Source organism: Onychomys torridus, chromosome 1, assembly GCF_903995425.1.
Source record: "Onychomys torridus chromosome 1, mOncTor1.1, whole genome shotgun sequence".
Lineage (NCBI taxonomy): Eukaryota > Metazoa > Chordata > Mammalia > Rodentia > Cricetidae > Onychomys > Onychomys torridus.
Window position 1 is genome coordinate 102,967,026 of NC_050443.1, and position 22,733 is coordinate 102,989,758.

The 22,733-nt window shown below is 42.5% G+C and overlaps 1 non-coding gene across 1 annotated transcript; it reads left to right on the forward strand.

Annotated features, from left to right (window-relative positions):
- Nucleotides 1-221: 221 nt before the first annotated feature.
- Trnak-cuu lies at nt 222-294 on the forward strand. The gene has a single exon. It is a non-coding gene; the product is annotated as a tRNA-Lys (tRNA).
- Nucleotides 295-22,733: the final 22,439 nt, after the last annotated feature.

Sequence of the window (22,733 nt, forward strand, 5' to 3'; positions counted from 1 at the left end):
AACAGGAGTCCATTTCCCCACCTCTAACATTGTTTCTTCTTATGCTGTCTCTACACTCTAGATGACAAGACATAAAGAAAATCACTAATCAATGCCCTGCTGGCTCTGAAACCCCAATGGAAAGAAATTTGGTCTTCCACTATAGCTCCTGTAAGAGTCTCAAGGTCCATTTGGCGCCCACATGGCAAGAATTCATTAAAAACTCTCTCTCCACCTTGGTGGCCTGGCTAGCTCAGTTGGTAGAGCATGAGACTCTTAATCTCAGGGTCGTGGGTTCAAGCCCCACATTGGGTGCCAAATGTAGATGTAATTCTGAATGGTTTTATTAAATAAGAAACACAGAGCCAAATACAGAGTTAAAAGCCCAAGAAGTCAGAGCAGCAGCCAAGAGCTAAGACCAAGACCATCTTCTTATCCCTCGCTGTCGCTGTTGCCCTTCCCCTCCAAAAGAGGCCTACTTCCTGTGTGTCTGTCTTTTTATTGACTTTCTGTTCTGCCTTCTCATTGGTTGTAAACCCAACCACACGACCTCCTCATCACTGCCTGTCTATACAGATCTCCAGGTCTCTATGGTTGGTCTTGAGATTAAAGGCATGTGTCTCCATGCTTGCTATGTCCTTGAACACACAGACTCTGCCTGCCATGGGATCAGATTAAGGGTGTGTGCCACCACTGCCAAACTTCTGCTAAATGGCTTGCTATTAGCTCTGACCCCCAGGTAACTTTATATAAATGTATATAAATACATAAATAAAATCACATTTCAGTACAAATAAAATATCAACATAATTGGTAGTTTGGAGCCTGTGCTCAGTCTTGACGCTACCAATTCCTCTGGCTCTAACTATCCAGCCATGAGCCTTGAGTTCAATTCTGGAGAAACAATGAGGTATGCTCAACTAGATGACAGACCCCCCCTCAGCGAATCTCCTCATCTAAGAAGCTTCTTTTTACAGATGGAGCCCATCGCAGAAATTCTAGGTAAAATGACTATGGTGTGCCCAGCTCCAACTGATGCATTTACAACACAAATCTTGTACCTGAGGCCCAGATACCATCACAGAAGTTGGGCCAGAAAGATTTTAAGAACCAGAGGACCAGGACCTCTGCCATGAGATGTGTCTTCTATATATAATAGGAAACTGCACCCATGAATCTTAACAATGTGGTCATCTAAATAAGACCAGCACAATGACAATGAGTTGGCATGCCCGTGTAGATGAAGGAATTCTCACAAGGCCACACTCTAGATGAAGACCTACAGGCAATTAATGGCTGCTAAGAAAGGGAGAATCAGTCTTCTCCAGGGACAAGGCCCTATTTATTAGGTTATCAAATCTCAAGTTGTCAGCCCCCAAACCATATATATATGGTTTCAGCATATGGATTCAGAAGTGGATTCAGCAGGCTATAACAACAGTAATTTTAAAATGAGAGGTCATAATTTTAGAGGGAATGGGTAGGGACATGGAAGGAGCTGGTCAGAGGGAGGGGTAGAAGTGATGTAAATATAGTAATCATGTATTAAATTATCAGAAGCAAAGGTTTAAAAAATAAAGTGAGTGAGAAATGTAGAGTTCTGGTGAAGGAAAGGGGCAAATATTCTGTTTAAGTGTCCACACTGAAGATGTGTTGCTATCCTTTGGGGACTGGGATTCAGGGCCAGCAGCTCTATCTCTAATCGCTCCAACCTCCCCCCTGGCCTCACAGGTTTCACCATGAGTTGAGGCACTCCCACGCCCATGTGGCTTCCTATGAGCCCACTTCTGCTCCCTGCCTTGGTCTGCAGCTTCTGCCATGCGTAGTGGGGCTCCCTACATCTGGATGCCCAGCTGCATGTTCCTCCTTGAGCCTTCAGCTTCTGCCATGTATCACGGGACCCTCTCACACCTGTCTGCACTCTTCTTTTAAAATTGGTGGGGGAGGTGGCTCAGTGTTTAAAATACTTACCATGCAAGCATGAAGCCCTGAGTTCAAATCCCCAGAACCTATAAATTCAGACATGGTGGTGCATGTATCTATAATCCCAGTGCTCATACAGGAAGACAGGAGGCAGAGATAGGAGAAGCCCCAGAAGCTCAGAGCCAGCTCACCTGGCAGTGGAAAAAAAAACAAAGACCCTGTTTCAAAATAGTGGGAAGTGACTGACACCGGAGTTGTCCTCTGAACTCCTGTGTGCCTGTGAACATACAGCTGTGATCTCATGGGCTAATGCACTCTCTCTCCCCTCCCCACTCTACCCCTCCCTACCCCCCCCCCGCCTTCTTTTTATGTTTATCTGCAATTCATGTGGATCTCATTCGTTCCTTTAAACTACAGCATCATATCCTGTTGTGAATAAACCACAATTAGCCATTTCCCAAATAAGCAACTATTGGTTGTTTTTTTCATTCTTGTGATTACAAGCTACAACAATAAGCATTCTTGTATCGTTCTCCTCGGGCCCATAAGGGAGTTCCTTTAGTACAAACATCCATAAGTGGAATTGAAAGGCAAACAGTATGGGCATGTTCAACGTCACTAGGTAATGCCAAATTGCCATCCAAAGTGGTTTAGCACCTAATATTCACAGCAGAGAAATGATTTTCCATTTCCCAACTCCTCAGTAACGTGTGCAATAGAAGATTTCATGATCCCGCCTGGCCTGAGAAACACAACTTAGTATTTTGCTGTTATATTCTGGATGGAGCCACCAGTGGCATTGAGAATATTGCTACAGTCTGTTGGATATTAGGTTTTCTTTTAATTACTTACTTTATGAATTTTGTCATTATTGGATTCTTCATTTCTTAATGATTTTGTGAGAATTCTTAACTCAGTCTAGGTATGAATCCCTTACTAATTACATGGTCTGAAAGTGTTCTCCCTCAGACATTCTGTTCCCTAGATATAAGATGTGTTTTGTCATAAAGAAGTTTTAATTCAATGCCGTGATACATATCCATACTCTCCTTAGTGGCTTCAGTTTGTTTTGTCCTAGTTAGCATCCCTTTTCCCCTCACAATCTCATGAAAGGTTCTTCAGGGCTTTTCTTCTAGAAGGGTAAATCCTCTCTTTTCCATATGTGTAATCTGACTCTATCTGGAATATATTTTCTCACAAGGCATAGAGTTGAGCATATATGGCTTTAATCTCTTTCTGTGTGGATAGCCATAACCTCCACAGTAATAAATCATTCTTTCACTTTAGATATCTTTAAACCCAGGTGTTTGCTCCAGAAAGTGCTGGGGTTGGGGGCGGGGGTCCTGATGTTCAACTCTGTCCATTCTCATGCCAGCCACACAGTTTATGTATAGCATTCTGAGACATTAAGTTGTTGTGTCTCAAAAGCAAATCTACTTTCATCATACCCTACAAAACTGCCAGCCTCACGTCTGCTTTTCAAGTGGTGACTCTAGAAGGAGCCTAAGGGCCTAGAGACAAAGCAAGTCCTCTCACTGCGGTCTGCCAGTGACTCCACCCTCACCCACTTCGATTTTCTATCTGGGCACTTCCCCTTCCCTGGAGCGGTAGCTCAACACACAGCAGCTTTCCCAGCACCTGCCAAGCTATCTAGATTCTGTCTACTTCAGAGATACCAGCCCCAGAAGAGTAGTGCCAGGGTCTGAGCCCAGTTTTTGCCTTCCTCCAAGGCTGGGCTCCTCAGCAGCCTTTTCTAAGCATCGACTACTCAGAATTCCAGCCACTTCCCATTGTTTCTTAGTGCTGGAGCAAGAAAGTAGTTCCCACACTACAAGTACCATATCTTTGTTTCCTTCTTAGCCCTTGAGTTACAAACTCACCAATTTTGTAGCCCGGTTCACTTTTCCTTATGTTAAGTGTTTTATTGAAACAACTGTGGAGTCTTCTGTCTATCTTTCTCTCCTCTGCCTTGACTGATAACTGATATCAGTAATTCTAAACCCTAAGAGGGTCGTGTTGACTCTTTTTTCCTTTAAAAATTGACTTGGATCTTCTTGAATCTTTATTTCCCATGTGACTGTAACAGACCTTTTGTGACATTCAACAAAAATGATAATAATGTTGTCATAGTATACAGTAAAACCTGTGAAAGATGCCATCTTCATAGGGACTTTTCCACCACACAGGTGACTTTTCCATCCCTTTAGATCTTGTGGTTTTTTAACGAGATGTTTCTTTTTTTCCACGAAATCCACCTAAGTCTCCTGCTAGATATATTACCGATTGAGTCATAATTTTTGTTGTGATGGTACATTAAGTCTTTGTAATTACTCTTTTTAATTGTCTCTGGCTGATGTTTAGGAGCACAATTAACTTTTTCCTGTGTATTGATCATGTATCTAGTAACTTGCTAAACCCCAGCATCTGTTATTAATACATCTGTGTGTTCTCTAGCTTTTCTTTGTGATCATTCCACGCATGTGGGGTGCCAGCTCTGCTTCTCCCTTTGTGGCTGATCTATCATCCTATGTGCAGGGCAGCACATGTGTGTGCAGGTGTCTCCAGCTCAATGTAAAATAAAAGTTCTTTCTTTTCTGACAAAAAACAGAGGTACAGAAACTGAATTTGCCTTCTCAGCTTTAACACCATAAAAACCATTTTAAAATTTTGAGCCAGTAGTTCACAAGATCTCGGACATCAGGACAGAAGATCAATGGTCTCCAAGAGACAGAAACAGCGAGTTAATCCTTATATTTCCCAGGAAAGTTTTTATGTAGAAGCACAAGAAGGCAGACCCTAAGCAGAATGGAGCAGGGAGGTGGAGTTGGGATTTCAGGAAGGACAAGTGTTGCAGGAAAGACCCCAGAGAGGATAGGCTTATCAGAAAGGGTCTTGCAGGGATAGCCCACAAGCAAGAGTATCTCAGATCAATTATTGATCAGCTTTTGGATATAAGAAAACTTCCATCGGCTGGATAAAGAAGGGCTGTGACGGATTAGAGGGTCCAATGCTCAGGAAGCACACAAGGCCACATACAGCATACTGGGAAAGTCTCAATACTCAGAACATGGCTGGTGAGTGGAAAGGGTTTTGCCTCCTTAGTAAAGTAATGTTAGACCTCAACTAAACATTGCCCTGGTCCCACCTAAGAAAGCCTCGATGTAAGGTCCTAATCATCAGACAGAAGTCAAATAATGTAGTCACATCCAAGAACTAGCTCAAAAGAAGCTGTAGGAAGCCTATGTGGATGGAGAGGAAACGGCGAAGAGGGGGAACAGTAACCAAGGTGGACCCTCACTAAGTCATTACCAAGCCTACAAACACACAAGAAAATGAGTAAAGCAACCAACCAAAGGGACACTGGATAGACGCACTGGAAAATTAGCAAATAGAGGCTAGAGGAAACTCTGCAGTTGTTGCTTAGAGACAGACTCTGAATGTGAAAACAATATCGCCAACTTTTAGAGACAAAAACTAAAATATCTCCGATGAAGAGCAAACCCGAGCAGACTGACCACAGAAGACAAGAGGAGAGTGTGAGATTAGAGACGAAGCCCTGGAAACTACCCAGATTAAACACAAAGGGTCAGACAGTGAACAGAATCAATGGTCAGCTGGACAGCTTCAAGTACCCTAGTATACACAACACCAGAGTCCCTGGAAGACACAATGAAAAGCATTTGAAGACACAATGACCAAAAGTATAAAATATAAAAGTGCTTTAATGGAGATTTTATTAAAGAGATACAACCAATGAACACACAGTCAACATCATCAACAAAGAAATCAGGTTCAAACCTCCATGAGACATCTTTATATGACCCATAAGGGAAACAATAAAAAACATAAACTGTATCAGAATGCTTTGCCATTGTGGTGGGAGTGTGAAGTTATGTAGCTGCTTTCAGATGGCAGTCACTCAGAAATATAAGCACAAAGTTTCTGTAAGACTCCTGCAATTCTAGGTATCTCCTCAAGAGAGAAAAAGAAAAAACAATACCAGGATGGAGAGATGGCATAGGCTTTAGGAAAATTTTGCTGTACAGTTATGAAGATCAGAGTTCAGATCCCAGCACCCATACAAGAAGCCCGACATCCTATGTACTCCTGTAACTCTAGCTCCCTAGGGAGGCAGAGGATCATGGGAGGATCACTGGCTTGCTGACTTCCAGCTCATGAAAACATGAACTGCAGATTTAAGGTGAGACCCTGCATCCAAAGAATAAATGGAAAGTGACAGAGGATGACACCTAATACCATTTTTTGGTCTCTGTGCACATACACACAAATACATGTCTCTACAAAAATTTCCAAACACTTAACAGCACACAAAAAGAAATCAATTTTTTTGAAATAAAAATATATGAAAGAATACATCTGTATGTTCATAGTAGCATTACTTATAGTAGCCGAAGGCTTAAAACAACCAAAATGCCCAAAACTGAAAGGTGAAGGCCATTCAGAAATTAAAAGCTGCGAATGGATGTACGAAAGCATGAATGGACTTCGAAAATGTCCACACACTGTGACTCCATCTGCATTACAGGTCTGAAAAGGACAAACCCTCCCAGCCAAAAGGTAATCTACAGTGGCAGTGACTTCCAGGGCTGGAGGCAAGAGAGTCAATGGCTGACTGGGGCTGAGGGTAAAAAGATGCAGTAACTGTGCAGGTATGGGGTGAGGAGAGGCAGTCACTGTGCAGGCAAGGGGTGAGGAGAGGTAGTGACTGTACAGGGAAGGGGTGAGAAGAGGCAGTCACTGTGCAGGGAAGGGGTGAGAAGAGGCAGTCACTGTGCAGAGATGGGGTGAGAAGAGGCAGTCACTGTGCAGGGATGGGGTGAGGAGAGGCAGTCACTGTGCAGGGAAGGGGTGAGAAGAGGCAGTCACCGTGCAGGGGTGGGGTGAGGAGAGGCAGTAGCTGCAGATGAAAGCAAGGCTTTGGTCTGTGGGTTGGTTGGTTTTGTTTTTATGTGCCCAGGTCTCACTAGCATATTTCAGCTTGGCTTGAAACTAATGATCCTTCTGCCTCATCATCTCAAGTGCTGGCCTTAAATGGTTCATCATGTTATGTTCTAAGTACAAAGTGCCTGTACAGAGTTATTGGATGTTCTAAAAACTGGACTATGGTGATTATTGCACAGTTCTGTGTATGTATAAGAAATTCATTTACTCAGAATGGTGAATTTTGTGTTACATATGTATGTAAGTATAAATTATATATGAGTAAATGGTTTAATATACATGATTCAAAAAAGTTGAGTAAGAAGAGAAAATATTTGCAAATCGCATACAAGGCTTTAAGACTTTGACACAGAGTAAAGAAAAAGAAAACAAACACAGCATTCCTAAGCAGATTTGAACACACTATACACTTTGCAAGCTGAGAGGTGGTTTTAAGGATCTGGGAAATCTTCTGCCAGTTCCAACAGTTTAAACATGCACCTATGTTAAGATCATACCTTCCTCTCAATAAGTGTTTACACAGCATAATTAAAGGTCTAGACAAGAAGTCATGTGCCACTCCAGTGTGTTAGTTTTTTCTTTTACCTTACTATATCATATTTTATTATTATTCCTTAGAAGCCTGTTTCTTTTCTAATGAGAGACAGAAAATGGGGTGGAGCTGCATGGGAGGGGGATGGGCAGGAACTGGGAGGAGCAGAGGGAAAGAGAACTCTAATCAGGATATACTGCGTGAGAAAAAAACTGTTTTCAGTAAAAGGATAAAAATCAAAAGCTAACAAACAAAAAAGATGGTGCATTTTTAGAAATATCCAGCAAATCCTCCAAAGAAAACATCCAGCAATGTTTGGTAACCTGCTACACATTTTCCCACCCTTCATGAGAGCACAATGCTTCCTCAGTCATCTTTAGGAGTATATAAGAAGTTCAAAACTACAACACAGACGTGAGCATCATCCTAATCAGTTACCGAAGACACAATATAGCTAATACAGATGGGAAACTGATTTATTCCATTATATACCAGATAGGAAGCTCAAATGAGAAAACATTGAAATTGCCCTCTTAAACCTCTCACTAAAACAAAACAACAACAACAAAAAAGCAAACAACACTGAACAGTGTCTGAGCCACAAAGCTACCATGCAGTGATGCACAAAGCATATTGACATATCAGCAGTCTCCCTGCCTACTGGAGTAGAGCAAACAGATAGATATACAACTCACCTCTGCCTCATGGTACCCAGCTTAGAGTCCTCACATGAAGGAGTGGGGCGCTGAGACCCTGATCTGGAATATGACCTAAGCAACCCTAAAGAACCTGTGCCGAAGCAACTCTTCCTACCTCAAAATTTCTGCACTTGTAGTAAAATTTAAACTGACATCACTGTTTGCTCAAGGGTGCAAATCTCAGGAAGTTTCCATGTGAAGCAAAAGGAGGGCTTTGGGGTTTCCATCTCCTAGCCTGGAAGCATCTGAGGATAACAACTATATCATGCAACTGTTACTCCCTTCCTCCGCGCCATGGGGAGTCCCCTCCCAGAGCTAAGCTGTTGCAACTTCTGAAAAGTTTTGTTTTTTCTTAATCATGAATATATCTTTTATTAAGTAAATCAACTGAACTTACTGAAAGAATCATACATATAGTTTTGTGCAGTTAATCCTTTAGTATAGTGGGATGTGTGTCTGCTTGGGTGTATGTGTAGAGAGAGCGTATAGGGGATAAACCTAGGGCCTTGCATGCACTAGTCAAGCTCTGTACCACTGAGCAGTTTTTTGGAGCACAGTCTCACTAAGTCACCCAGGCTGATCTAGGACTTGCTCTGTAGCCCAGACAGGCCTAGAACTGGGAATCTTCTGCCTTAGCCTCTACTGTCACTGGGTTATTGACCTGCAACACCAGGCTGGGTAAGTGAACTTCATTAAGTAGAAATTTTAAATTTTCTGTTTTCCTTTCCTGGTTGTATTTATTCAATATGCACAATTTGGTGCTTTGATATATTTTGTGTTGTATGCACTATTGTAAAATGGTTACACAGACAGCAAATTAATATAACAACCTTTTCAGTTCTGTTGTGTGAGAGACTTTTCTTGGGGAGACACATCTACTCACCCAAAAAAGGAACCCATGGCAGACCCCAATGATGATTTCACTGAAGTCCATCCTGGTAAACCACTGAGTTTTTATCAGAGTTGCTAACAGGAGTTTAGATGATGGGCATGGGGACAAGCACTTGTAATCCCAGCACTGGGGAGGCCGAGACAGGAGGATCCTGCTACATACAGTAGCAGAGATGACTCAAAAGCAGCTGCATCACCTAAAAGTTCACTTCAGTACAGGTGAGGGCCCCAGAGGTCTGCAACCCCAGACTTCACTACACAGCCTGCAAAGACAGCTAAGCAAGGGCAGAAAATGCCTCAGGCTGCTCAGAGTCTTCTCCCCAGGCAGTTCTTTCTTCCTCCTAGAAAGCTGAGAGGGGCATTCAAGACTCTTTCAAGATCCTCTTTCACAGACTGGTGAAGTTTTGCTTACCTCCAGTGGCTTAGGTGCCTGTCTCCTGGAGGGAGTGTTTCAGTTTAGAGGAAACCACCATGTGGGCATCAGAGACACACATACCTAAAATCTACTGTCTCAGCAAACCAGCGGTATATAATTCACGATTATTAACCATCTTTTCACATCTTGTGTGAGTTCTCTACACTCCTGACCATTCCACTTAGGACTGCAAGCAATTCTTCGGTTCCTGGAAAGACTCAGACGTGGGTATGACACACCTTTATTATAAGTGGCCAAGTCTTAAGCGTTATAGTTCCTTAAGAGGGAATTTGATCACTTGATCATAATTATACTTTGAATACTTCGTCTATCTGGCATTCTCTCTCTCTCTCTCCTCTCTCCTTTTTGAATAATGAGGATTTATCTTGTCCCTAAACATTTGGTTAAAGGCCTTTATATTGTGGGTCTTATTCTCTAGGGGATGAAATCAAGAGACAATTGTGTCGGTACTTGTAGGCCATGGATTATGAGAAGGAAACACAACACAGTGCTGTCATTCAGATCCATGTTTTCTGATTCCATTGCATCCTCTTTTCTTCATACATGAGTGATCTTCTACTGTGTTGTTAAATTCTAGAATATTTTTTGGTTTGTAATTGCATGGCTCTGATATGAAGGACATGGTGTCTGTTGGTATTTAGTCATAGTTGATTATTATTCATGGGCTTTAGAAAATAATTTTTATATTCTTTAATGTTTTACTTGCAAAATTACATATTGTGTCCATTAATACAAAACTTGTACATTTTATTATTCAGATTTTCTACAGCTTCATAATTTTCATCTGTTTCAACTACTGGTTCCTGAGAGAAGTGTGTTTGTTCTTTCCATCATGGCTATAGAGATTTATACTCCCTTCCCCGCTTTTTGAAATAAAGCCCAGGCTAGCCTTTATTTCAAACTCAAGACCTTCCTTGGAAGCCTGAAGAGTGCTGGGATCTCAGGTGTGCACTGCCACACCATACATCTCCCCTGTAATTTCATCGTGTTTCATATATTTCTCCTCTGTCCTGAGCGATTCAGGTCTCCCTGTGGTACATCATGCTGAGGAATCACTCCTGGAGCCATGACCAAGAGGTTGTCTGTAATCATTCATGATGCTTCTCTTTGAAAATACTGTGTGTATTAGTACAGATCCCACCCTTCTCTTCTGGTTAGCATGCACCGGAATATATTTCTTTTGCGTTTGTTTTTGGGTAGTGTACAAACTAACCAGTTCTGTGGTGGCTTTTGCACACACTGTGTTGGTCTTCTCCCTCTCTCTTCCCCACCCTCTCGCTCATTCTCCTCTGTACCGTTTCTCCCCTTGGTGGCTCCCTCTTCACATTTGTGTCACACATATTCTAAATTCCTCCCCCCTTTAAGTCCTCTCTCTCCCTCACAAGCTCCCCTCTTCTTTCACAAACACACATATATAAAAATGAGAACCTGGGCCCACACATGAGAGACAAATATGCAGCATTTTTTCCTTCTGAGTCTGGGTTACCTGACTTAACCTTATTTCCAGATCTAACCAGTGTCTTGAAAATGAGGTCATTTCATTTTTCTTGATGGCAGCATGGAAATCCATTGGCTATATGTGTCAGATTTTCTGTTGGTGGACATCTAGGCTGGGTCCATTTCCTGGCTATTATGAACAGTGCAGCTATGAACACAGATGTGCAAGTATCTCTGGGGTAGGATCGAGTCGTTGGGCGTATGCCCAGCTGCTGTCAAGCTAGATCACACAGTAGCTCTCTCTATTCTCCTTTTTTTTTTTTTTTTGAGGAGCCTTAATAGCAGTGGATAAGGGGTCCTTTATCTCACATCCTCACAACTATGTGTTGTCATTTTGTTGTCTGTTTTCTTGATGACAGCCATTCTGATTGGAGTGAGATGGAGTCTGGAAGCAGTTTTGATTTTCATTTCTCCAGTGGCTAAGGATATTGAACATCTTTTGAATATTTATTGGTTATTTGTATTTCATCTCTTTTTATCATTATAATTTTCAATTATGTGTATGGGGGTGTGGATGTGAATGTAATTGTCCTTAGAGGCCAGAGGTGTAGGATCCCTCAGGATCCAGAGTTACAAGTAGTTGTGAGCTGCCCAATATGGATGCTGAGAACCAAATGTGTATCCTCTGCAAGAACAGCCAGCACACACTCTTAACTGCTGAGCCATCTCTCCAGCCCCTTGTGTTTCCTCTTAGATAACTATCTAGTCAGCTCCTCAGCCCATTGACTGACCTAATGATTTGTTTGGTGGAATGTTTAATTTTTGCGGTTTTTATGTATCTTAGATGTTAATCCCCAGTCTGATATATAGTTGGCAGAGAATTCTTTCCCAATTGTAGTGATCATTCCCTTTGTTGTATAGAATCATTTTTATTGCATGTAATCCCATTTGTTTTTATTTTCATGTAATCAAATTTCTCATTTTTCCTTTTGATGTATTGTTTCTAAAACCCTGCTTTCTGATGGAGAATCACATGGCTGTTCTCCAATATCATCTTCTACAGGGTCATACATTTCAGTGTAATAGCTACCCTGCCCAAGGCTGCATTTGTGTACAGTGTGAGGCAGGTATCCCGGGCTATGGTGCCTTAAGTTTACCATGACTTTAACCAAAGCAGCTATTACCCATTTTGAACAAGGTAAGGCATTCCCCTCCTTTTTCTTTTTTATTGGCCTCCTAAATGTTCTTAACCTTTACTCTTTCATAAAGTTTAGAATAAGCACCATATTACACACACACACAAACCCTGCTGGGCTCTTAAGAGGACCAGTCTTGAGTCTGGAGTAACTTGCAAGGAGGCAGCAGCTTTATGAAATGAAGCCTTCTAACCCACGAGCATAAAATATCCCTTCATGATTCCATTAACTTCTTCCAATATCATTCTATCATTTTTTCCTTAAAGGTCTTACAAACCATTAGATTTAGATTTCCTTATATGTGCTATTACAAATGGTGTCTATTTATTGCACATTCTGCCCATTGGTGGCTGGTTACTATAAACACAATTTACCTTCCTGTATTACACTGTGTGAAAGAGCAGAGCTGGCCACTATTACTGCCAATAACTTATCTGTGGCTTCTACCGCATTTCCTATGTAAATAATCCTATCACCTGGGAGTTCCAATGGCTTTCTTCTTCTCAAACATTACAGCTTCTATTTATTTCCTTACTTTACTGTGCTGTCTGGGACTGCCAGCATAATGCTGAATAAAAGCAGCAATTGTAAATAGCATTTCCTCGATTTTGATCTTAAAAGAGACGCTTTCCTCAATTTCCTGTTAGATGTGATGTTTCCTAGAAGAGCTTTAGATCAAGCAGAATGGGGTTTCCTCATTCTTCTCTCACTAATATGTTTTAGCAGCCTTTTCTAGGTACATGGAAATTACTTCAAGCTATTTCTCCTTTAATCTTCTAGTGGAGCGAATTCTATTCATTGATTCTCTAACGGGATCCGGACTCACATCCTGAAATGAACCCCGCCTGGACATGACATGTGATCTGCTGAACGTGCTGCCTGACTCCTTTTTGGTAACAACTCGTTGGGGCCTCTCCAATTGGTGCTAATAAATGAGACGGTCTGAAAGCCTCCTGCCTTCCTTCTTCATGAGCACTGGTGCAAACATCCTGTCTCATCAGATATGTGCCTTCTCCTCTAAAGACTCAGTAAAAATTTCCAGGAAAAAAAAAGCTGAGACTGGTGTGTAACTTTCTCAGTTTGATGATTGCTGGTGTCAGCCAGTCTCAAATGTGTCATTTGTGCATATCATTGTGTTTTATTTAGACTATACTACTTTTTGTATTAAAACAACAGCAACAAGTTTTCTTGAAGAACAAAGGACTGCCTTATGAGTAGGAGTGTTCTCTCTCCAAAGATGAAGTAGAAATGATTGGCATTGTGGCACCCTGTGCCAGAGGTTGGGTTTGTTTGAGGGCTTTTGCATGTCTAGTGCAGTTCAGAAGACACAAGTCATCTCTTTAAAGGCACTGTTCCTCAGAGTGGGTCTCAGCTCCAGGACCAGCGTGTGCTAAAGGCCTTGCCTCCGTCTTCAGTTCCCAGCACAGCCCTTCCTAGGCTGCAGAATAGACACGGTCTCACACCAGGTTGGCCTTGCTGCTATGCCATTGTCTGAGATATCAGTCAATCAAATGCCCTTCTTATTGTTTTATAGACATGCATGTCAAGTGACAGCTGTGTGCCCCCAGCTTTTCTAGAAGAAATAGTTTTAAGTTATTAATGAGTTGTGGCAAGGTTTGAATGTGACCTCTCAGTTCCTCTGATGAAAATTTAATCCAGACATCCATGCAGTAATGTTACACAGAGTGGAGGCTAGGTGGAATCTTGAGGATGCTCCCCCATGAGTGCACCCATAACTTTACAAGAAAAGGAAGAGAACCCTGAGATGGCACGCTTGGTCTGTCTCAGCAAGCAATACCTCTGCTATGTTACAGTAAAGCAAGGCCCTCCCTAGACCAAGGAGATGCTGGCACCCAGAACTATGAATCAAATAAACCTTCATTCTATACAAATTACCTAATCTCAGGTGTCTTAGTTAGGGTTTCTATTGCTGTGAAGAGACACCGTGACCATGGCAACTCTTATAAAAGAAAACACTTCATTGGGGCTGGCTTACAGTTTCAGAGGTTTAATTCATATCATCATGGCGGGACATGGAGACATGCAGGCAGACACAGTGCCGGAGAAGGAGCTGGGAGTTCTACATCTTGATTTGCAGGCAGCAGAAGGAGAGACTGTGTGCCTCAGTGGGTATAGCTTGAGCATATCAGACCTCAAAGTCTGCATCCACAGTGACACACTTCCTCCAACAAGACCACACCTTCTCCAAAAAGGCCACATCTCTTAATAGTGCCACTCTCTATGAGACAAGTATTCAAGCATATGAATCTATGGGGGCCATTCCTATTCAAATCGCCACATAGAATATTTTGTTACAGTAACAGAAAACAGACCACAGCTACATTTTCAGTGCCACAGGCCTCCAGTGAGTCATTACAGTGACTTTGTGAGACAGAAATTATCATACTAAATGAAAGTGAGCAAAGGTCACTGGACTGATAAATATCACAAGTAAGAATCTGAACCAAAGGATGCCTGATGCCAAATTCTGTTCCTAATCACAGCTTCCAATGCCCATCCTTCCCCAGTTCTTCCACACTCATTCTCCAGGAAATTCTAATTAGGCACACTCCATTACACAGCCACAAAGCCAGCCAGAGACACCACCCAACAGGAACTCCCTGTGCCCAGGACCCAAATCCCTGTTTGCTAGCTACAAACAAGTTGTAAAATGTAACTTTCACAATAAGCAAAACCATTAGGCAAAATAAAAACCAGAAAACTAAATTTCAGCAAATAAAATAAAGTACAAGCACTTCTAATATTGATTATTCAGAAAAATCAATATGGAAAATGAAAAACAGCCTAGGACGAAAATGAGCCAAGCAGATGAGAGTCAGACTCACAAGAGGGCCCATGTGAATGTACCCTGGTCTGCTCTTTGAAGTCAGCCCACCTAGTGTGAGAGCTGAATGTGTCAAACTCCTGGGAGAAAACAAGTCAACCGGCCAGATTTGGGCTGGGCTGTGTGGCAGTTTCCTCCAAGATCAACCTTCCATCTTGGGAGGAAACTCACAATCTCAAGAAGTAAACAATCCAAAATAGCTTCAAGGACATCCCCGAAGCTGACCAGATTCCCTAGGTCCCACCCTCCCCAATCAACATAAGCAGTAAGGACAGCTGGGAGTCACTCACAGACCAGCTAACCTGCCTAGAAGACTCTCTAACAAACTGAGTTGCTTAAAAAAGAAACTCAGACCAGCTGAGTCACCAGGAAGAAGCAGAAAGTATCCAAGCTGCCTGGATGAGGTCCAAACCTATGGAGCTACAGGCAAAGGACACTCTCCATCCAGCTGAGCTGCCTGCAGGATGTGCATCGAGCTCCAGGTTTCTGGCTTTCGTGAGCTGTCACCCATGCAGGGTGGGCTTTGGTGATACAGCTGTCTTTGAGTCCTCTTTGCTCATCTAAGTAACTCCTTACCAGTATTCCTGTAAGTAACCTCAATAAAACCCATTGTTACACCAAGTTGGCCTTTGGTGATATCCTTACTCCAAGCTGTCTTTGGTTCCCTATCTGGAAAAATAGACATCTATGTTCCTTTTCCGAAAAGTAGACATTTGTGCTCCTCTTCCCCAGAATAGTGTCTGTCTTAGCATTTCTATTGCTGTGCTGTGAAAAGACACCATGACCATGGCTACTCTCATAAGGAAAATATTTAATGGGATGGCTTATAGTTTCAGAGGTGGAGTCTATTATCATCATGTTGGAACACATGCAGACATGGTGCTAGAGGAGAAGCTGAGAGTTCTACATCTTGATTCTCAGGCAACAGGAAGTGAACTGGCACATACTTCCTTCTATAAGGCCACACCTACTCCAGTGAGGCCACACCTCCTAAAAGTGCCACTCTCTGTGAGCCTACAGGGGCCATACATTCAAACTGCCACCGTGTCAATCAACAGGGTGAGGCAATAGTTTTTCTATTGCCTTCTAGTCTCTCCAGCATCTTGTTCATATGGCTGCAAACCTGGAAAATGCACAACGTGCTGATATTACTGAATTTTGGGAAACTCTAGCTGTGCTATCAGCTTTAGAAAAGGTACCCCAGTTTACCATGTTGAGTTAGTATTTACAGAAATGAATGATCATACTGTTCTACAAACTTTAAATATATTTGTTCTCATTCATACAGGGTAACTCACTGTATTAAATATGTAAAGTCTTATTAAGTGGGTTTAGTTACAGAAGCCAATAAAATATTCTTTAAGTAGTGGGGGAAAAACATGAGGAAAAGATTGAATGTATTGGGCTTCATCAAACTTTAAATTTTCAGTTACAAAGAATTAGCTTTAGTGGCTCACACCTCTAATCCCAGCACTTAGGAAGCTGAGGCAGGAGGATTGGCATGAGTTTGAAGAGAGAATGGCTCAAATAGCCACTTCCGGGCAGTATGGGTTAGTGAGATTCTGTTCAAATAAACTAACATGCAACAAAGTTATGCTTCTAAGGTCGACATCAGAAAACACCAGGGACACACTCACGCACACACATACACACAATAATACCATCAGGAAAGTAAAAAAAAAAAAAAGGATAATTCTCAATCTGAGAGAAAACATCATTTTCAAATAATTGGTAGGCTAAGGAATTTACATGTAAACTTTTTACCCACAAGTGAAAAGACAATCCAATATTTGAGTGGGGAAGGGTCTGACTACAGTCTGTCTGGAGAGGGGGACAGGAAACTGAGAGTCTCTACTCACAGTGCTGGGGGTGAGTGGTACAGTGCTGGGATCAGATGGCATGGTGCTGGGGGTGAGTGGTACAGTGCTGGGATCGGATGGCATGGTGCTGGGGGTGAGTGGTACAGTGCTGGGATCGGATGGCATGGTGCTGGGGTAACTGGTACAGTGCTAGGGGTGAATGACGTCGTTGTTTTGCAGAATAGCTGAGCAGTTTAGTTAAATCCATGAAGTCGTCCTGTGACATTTCAATTAAGTGTTTATAAAGAGAAGCAAGGAAAACAAAAAGACATTTCCTTGGACTTTAAAGTTCACTTTTAAATGATTCTATCCCTGCACATTGGTAAGGGAACAAGAAAGTCAGATCTTGTGGAAGAGCAAATTAATGCATACCTGTCAGAAGCAGTCTTTGTGAATACATCAAAATCTTGAAGAATACAAATAGTCTTTGTTCAAGCTATTCCTCCCTAGGAAATACAGATAGCCTTTGAGAGTAGCTAGAGAAATCCTCAGAACTTCGTATACAATAATGCCAATTATGTGGATATTTTAATAGCAAAACAAGATAACTATAAATACCCTAATTATTCAACAACAGGGAAACACTTGAAGATACTATCATACAAACACATAGCAAAATATTAGCCATATATTTTAAAACATGTTTAAGAACTAGAAACCCTGCCAGTGAGATGGCTTGGTGTGTAAAGGCACTTGCCACCAAGTCTGATGACATGAATTCTTCAATCCCCAGAGCTCACATAGTGGAAGGAGAACACCAACACTCACAATTTGTCCTCTGACCTTGACACAGGAGCAGCCAGGACATGTTGGCACACGAGCACACACACACACACACACACACACACACACACTTGCATACACACAAATAAGTAAATAAAATGCAATAACAATTAAAAAGTAATATGAAGAAATTATAAAGCATTCATGATGAGTGAAAGGGCAGGCTGTGAAGCAGGGAATAGTGAGTCTAATATTAGAAAGTATTGGAAACACATACTTCAAAGTATTAATTAACAGTGGCTTCCTAATGGAATGTGGTAATAGAAAATCATTTTTATTTTGTGAGTGTGTGTGTGTGTGTGTGTGTGTGTGTTCTATGTGATTCTAACCCTCAGAGTAGATAGTGAGCATTTAGTCACTGGAAAAGCAGTGTTCAATGTGCTTCCCAGCATTCTCTCCAAAAATGGAATGGCTGACAGTTTGCAAGAGATGACTTCTAGGTTGGATGATCCCTACATTTTTGTTTCTCAGAACCTGGTGCTGCTATTCCACACTTAGTCTGTAGCTTTTCCCACTTCCCTAAGTTCTCAGAGACAGATTTGTCTCATCTTCTTTTAAACTCCATCCCCCCTCCAGAGAGGGAGGAGTTGCAGTCTTGAAAAATAAGGTATCAATAGTTGGGGGAACAGTACATTGTGAGATGAGGCAAGGCAAACCCTGCAGAGACCTGGAAACGATTTTTCTCTCACAAAATATAATTAATCAATTATGTCCAAAGAAGTGGGATCAATATTTTTATAAATGAGAAGTTCATGCGGCAAGAAGGAATTGTTGCGGTGGCCACTTCATCTTTCACCTGCTAATCCAATGTAAATCATGGGCTTTTAGGCCAATGTTCTCTGCCTTTGCCAACAGAACTTTTTCCCACTTTGACATTCTCATCCCAACTTCCTAATTCTCCTGTCCAGCCCTTGGCAGATGTTGTGTGCCAGTGGCCCCTAGCCAGCAACAAAACATTGAATAACCAAACCCCATATCCGCCAGCAATCTCCTATCCCAGACCTTTACAATACTGTTGCATTGATCTACCCAGCATCCTCTGGTATACAAGGAAAAAAAATATGCATTTGGAGACAATGGCCAAGCTTAGACCAACTGCAGCTTAGTGGAGACTATTTAATGCCATATTTATTAAGTGCCTACTGTATACCTCTACTTCTGCATTATGAAATCTGCAAAGATAAACGTCATAGCACTGCTTTTGGGGACTTACAGTCTAATGACAAAAAAAGGCATGGGATAAAGAAGTCAGTTGTGCTGTAGAGGGTTCTTAACTGCAGGTGGAGGTAGTCTTATGGGAATGCAGAGGAAGGAACCTCTCACTGTGGGAAGTAAAGAATTGGTCCCACAATCCCTGAAGGATAGGGAACCATTTAGCAATCAGCTAAGAGGAAAAAGTACCACGGAAAATAAGGGAAACTGATAAAGGAAAAGAATGGCAGGTTCCAGGATAGGATGAGGGAAAGTTCCAGAAAGGATGATGAGAGCCAGCTCAGGGCAGGCTTCATCAACAGGATATTTCTGTGGACATCTGATGTCTGGCTTCTCCTGCAGCACCTCAGTCCACCCGTGGTGATCCCAACCCCATCTCCCATCCAGTGAGCCATCTCCCATCCAATGAGGGTTGGTGACACCTGCCCCTTCATCATTTGTTGGGGCTAGTGATGACATGGGCTATCTTTCTGAAGTTTACAGTGATGGCTCAGGGATGTGCACATGATCCACTCAGTCCTAGAGACAGGAGTTCAGAGATTCCGATGAATGACTAGAACAAAGGTATACTCTCCACTGTGGTGCACAGGCTGGTCTGTTGAACACCCAGAGCATGCCAGCACCTGGAGGAAAGCCTGCCCAAGCAGGAAGCAATTACAGGAAAAGTCAAACTGAGAAGGGATAGGAGGGTCACCCCCATGACCTCATTTTGTGAGTCAAAGAAAGTCCTTTTTGGTTTCAATTTATTTGACAGTTTTCTAATGACCTGATGCTGTGAGCAGACTGACTTCTGTCTGCAGTGCTTAGAAGAAATTAAGACTGCACACAGGGAAGCTAACTAGTTAAAGGAGGACTGTGAGATGGATTCCAGTAGAGAAACTGGGATCAGAGGTGTTAGGAGGCTTATTCTGAATGACGCTTGAATTAGTTGTTGGATCCAGAAAGATCTATGTCATGTGATTGTGGACAAGAGCTCTTCTCTCTCTTTCTCTCTCTCTCTCTCTCTCTCTCTCTCTCTCTCTCTCTCTCTCTCTCTGTGTGTGTGTGTGTGTGTGTGTGTGTGTGTGTGTGTGTGTATGTGTATGTTTGCATGTGTGGTTTTTTCAAGACAGGGTTTCTCTGCGTAGCTTTGGAACCTGTCCTGGAACTCACTCTGTAGACCAGGCTGGCCTCGAACTCACAGAATCCACCTGCCTCTGCCTGGGATTAAAGGCGTGTGCCACCACCACCACCACCACCTGACATTCTTTGCTTTCTTGTACTATGTCCTGGGAGATCAGTGACAGCAACAGCAATAATCAGACACAGGGCTGAGAGGCTGGCTGAGTCAGTGAGTGTTTGACCCACAAGCATAAGGACCCAAGTTCAGATCTGCAGCACCCATATATAAAGCACTCAGTGGTATAGTCCTAAAATCCCAGTGGGGTTAGAAATGAGCTTGGCAAGGGGGTAGATGGTGAGGCAGCCAGACTCCTGCAACTCATTAGCTAGCCAGTGTGGGCAAATCACTGAGATTTCGTTGTCAGTGAGAGATCCTGCCTCAAAACGTGAAGTGGAGAGTGGTTGAAGACAGACATGGATGTCTACTGTGTGTATGAGGGTGTGCAGGGGCGGGGGGGGGGGGTGCAGAGATGTACACACACACCAATCATTATCACCAACTGCCACATGTACGAAAGCGATTGGATCAAATCTTTTCCCACGTTCATTCCTTTCTCCATGCTCACTCCTGAACTGCTCTGCTCCATTCGGGAGGGGTTAGACTGCTTCCAATCATTTGACTTTACTATATAAAAGCAGGCTGGAACAGAGCATAGTAACTGTTCAGTCCAGGATGGGCTGGGTATCATCTACACAGCTAGAAGACCTAAGAGTGAAACTGCATCCCTTGTAGGTGGGGTTTCTTAACTCCATTAGGGATGACATCATCTTCCAAGAGAAGGATCACGCTGTGGTTTGAAAGGAAAATGTGCCCCCATGGCCTTATATGCATGGTCTCTAACTATTGATGCTATTTTGGAAGGTTGTGAGCCTTTGGGGTAGCTGGTGGAGGAGAGTGTGGTGATATTTTAGCTGTGTCCCCCAATAAGTTTATCTGAGGATCAGAGGAAAAAGCCAACCGCTATAGTATAGAGGTCAAGCAATGGTAGCACACGCCTTTAATCCTATCACTCAGAAGACAGAGATCAGTCTGGATCTCTTGTGAGTTCAAGGCCACATGGGAACAGAGCCAGGTGTGGTGGCACAGGCCTTAAATTCCAACACTAGTTAACCATAAAGGTCTGGAGATCTGTACATACAGACAGGAAGTGACAGAGCTGGGCAGCAAGAGGAAGTGATGTAGCTAGGCAGAGAGGAAATGAGGTGGCAGAACAGCAAGGCATATAAGCATGGGTATACAGGAATTAGGTCTCTTTGGAAACTGAGGGTTGGTAAAGGGAGGCTGGCTGTGGCTTGTCCTATTCCTCTGATCTTTCAGAATTTACCCCAATATCTGGCTCCAGGATTTTTATTAATAAGACCGTTTAGCAATTTGTGTTACAGGAAAGTCACTGGGAATGAGCTCCTGAGGGCTGCATCCTAGCCAAGCTTCTAACCAACTCTCTGTCTGCTGGCATACAACATCTCCAGCACCCACAAGTTCTTGCTGTCAAGATAAATCTTTCTTCCCTTCAGTTGACTCTGGCAGGTATTTTACATTCCAATGAGGATGTTACCTGTACAGACCCCTGCAAAGAGTTTAGGAATACAGGGAAGGGGATCCATGGAAGAGATCAAAGATCCAATTAAAATGATTGGGCTTAATTCCTTGCTATAAAAACAAAGGCAGAAATGTAGTCGAGGGCTTCAGACCCCCATAGGCACCATAGCTGCTGCCAGCCGGTAGCCATTTGAAAGGTCAAGTGCTGATGTCCTGCTCTGGGGTATGTCCTGCTCTGCTCACTATGGTACATCTCAGAAGCTAGAAGCCTTGCACACTTCTCAGCTTTCATGTCCATCAGGCTTTCTACCATTCCCCAATAGCATCTCCCCAGTTGAGTCTCCACAGGTCACCATGGACCGTCCACTACCCTGCCCCATCTCTTGATTGAAAATACCAGCTAAATTAGTGGTTTGACACTTCAATATTCTCCTCAGATAAGACCTGTGTCTTCCTATTTGTCCTTGCTGTAATGTAGCAAATAAGTGTACCTCTTAATATATTTTAAAGGGATGGCATAATCAGTGAATGTCCACAGGGCCAATTTATGCCACTTCTTCACACTATTTGCCGTGTGAGTGTGAGTGATACATATGAATGCATGGATGCATAGCTGGGGGATGCATGGATATATGGGTGTTTGGAACTGGATAGTGTATGAATGAATGAAAATTAAGAATCATTGTCCATTGATTCACTTATTAAACATAGTACATCTTTTTCTCTAAGAAATAGTCTGCCCAACCATGTAAAGCTTGCAAACCAGCAAGAAAGAAATTTAAAAATCACCCTAATAAGTAATTTTAACTAGGCAGGAACTATGGAAAATGCCACAGTAATAAGGGTTGGTAAAAGTCCTTGATACAGGAAGTATTTCAAATTTCTGACTTTTTCAGATATTAGGGGATTTGCACAGAAATAAGGAGACTTTGGGTGGGATTCAAGAATGAATATGAAACTCACTATTGTCTCCCATACCCCTTATACACAAGGCATGGTGGTAATGATATACGGCATCTTAGTGAACCGAATTTTCACTATGGCTCCTGTGAAATCAGGGTGGAATTTTCTATTTGTAGCTTCATGCTGCTACCTAAAAACATTTTGGACTTTGGAACATTTCAGGTTTTTAATTTTTAAATAGAGGATGCCCTGACCCGAGTAGTATGGGAGTTGAGTAGGCTGTCTCTGAGCAAAAGTTGGTACCAGGACCTAAGTTCACACCTAAGGGGTTGCCTGAGGACAGAAAGAGAAGGCTGGAAATGTCATAAGGTTTCAG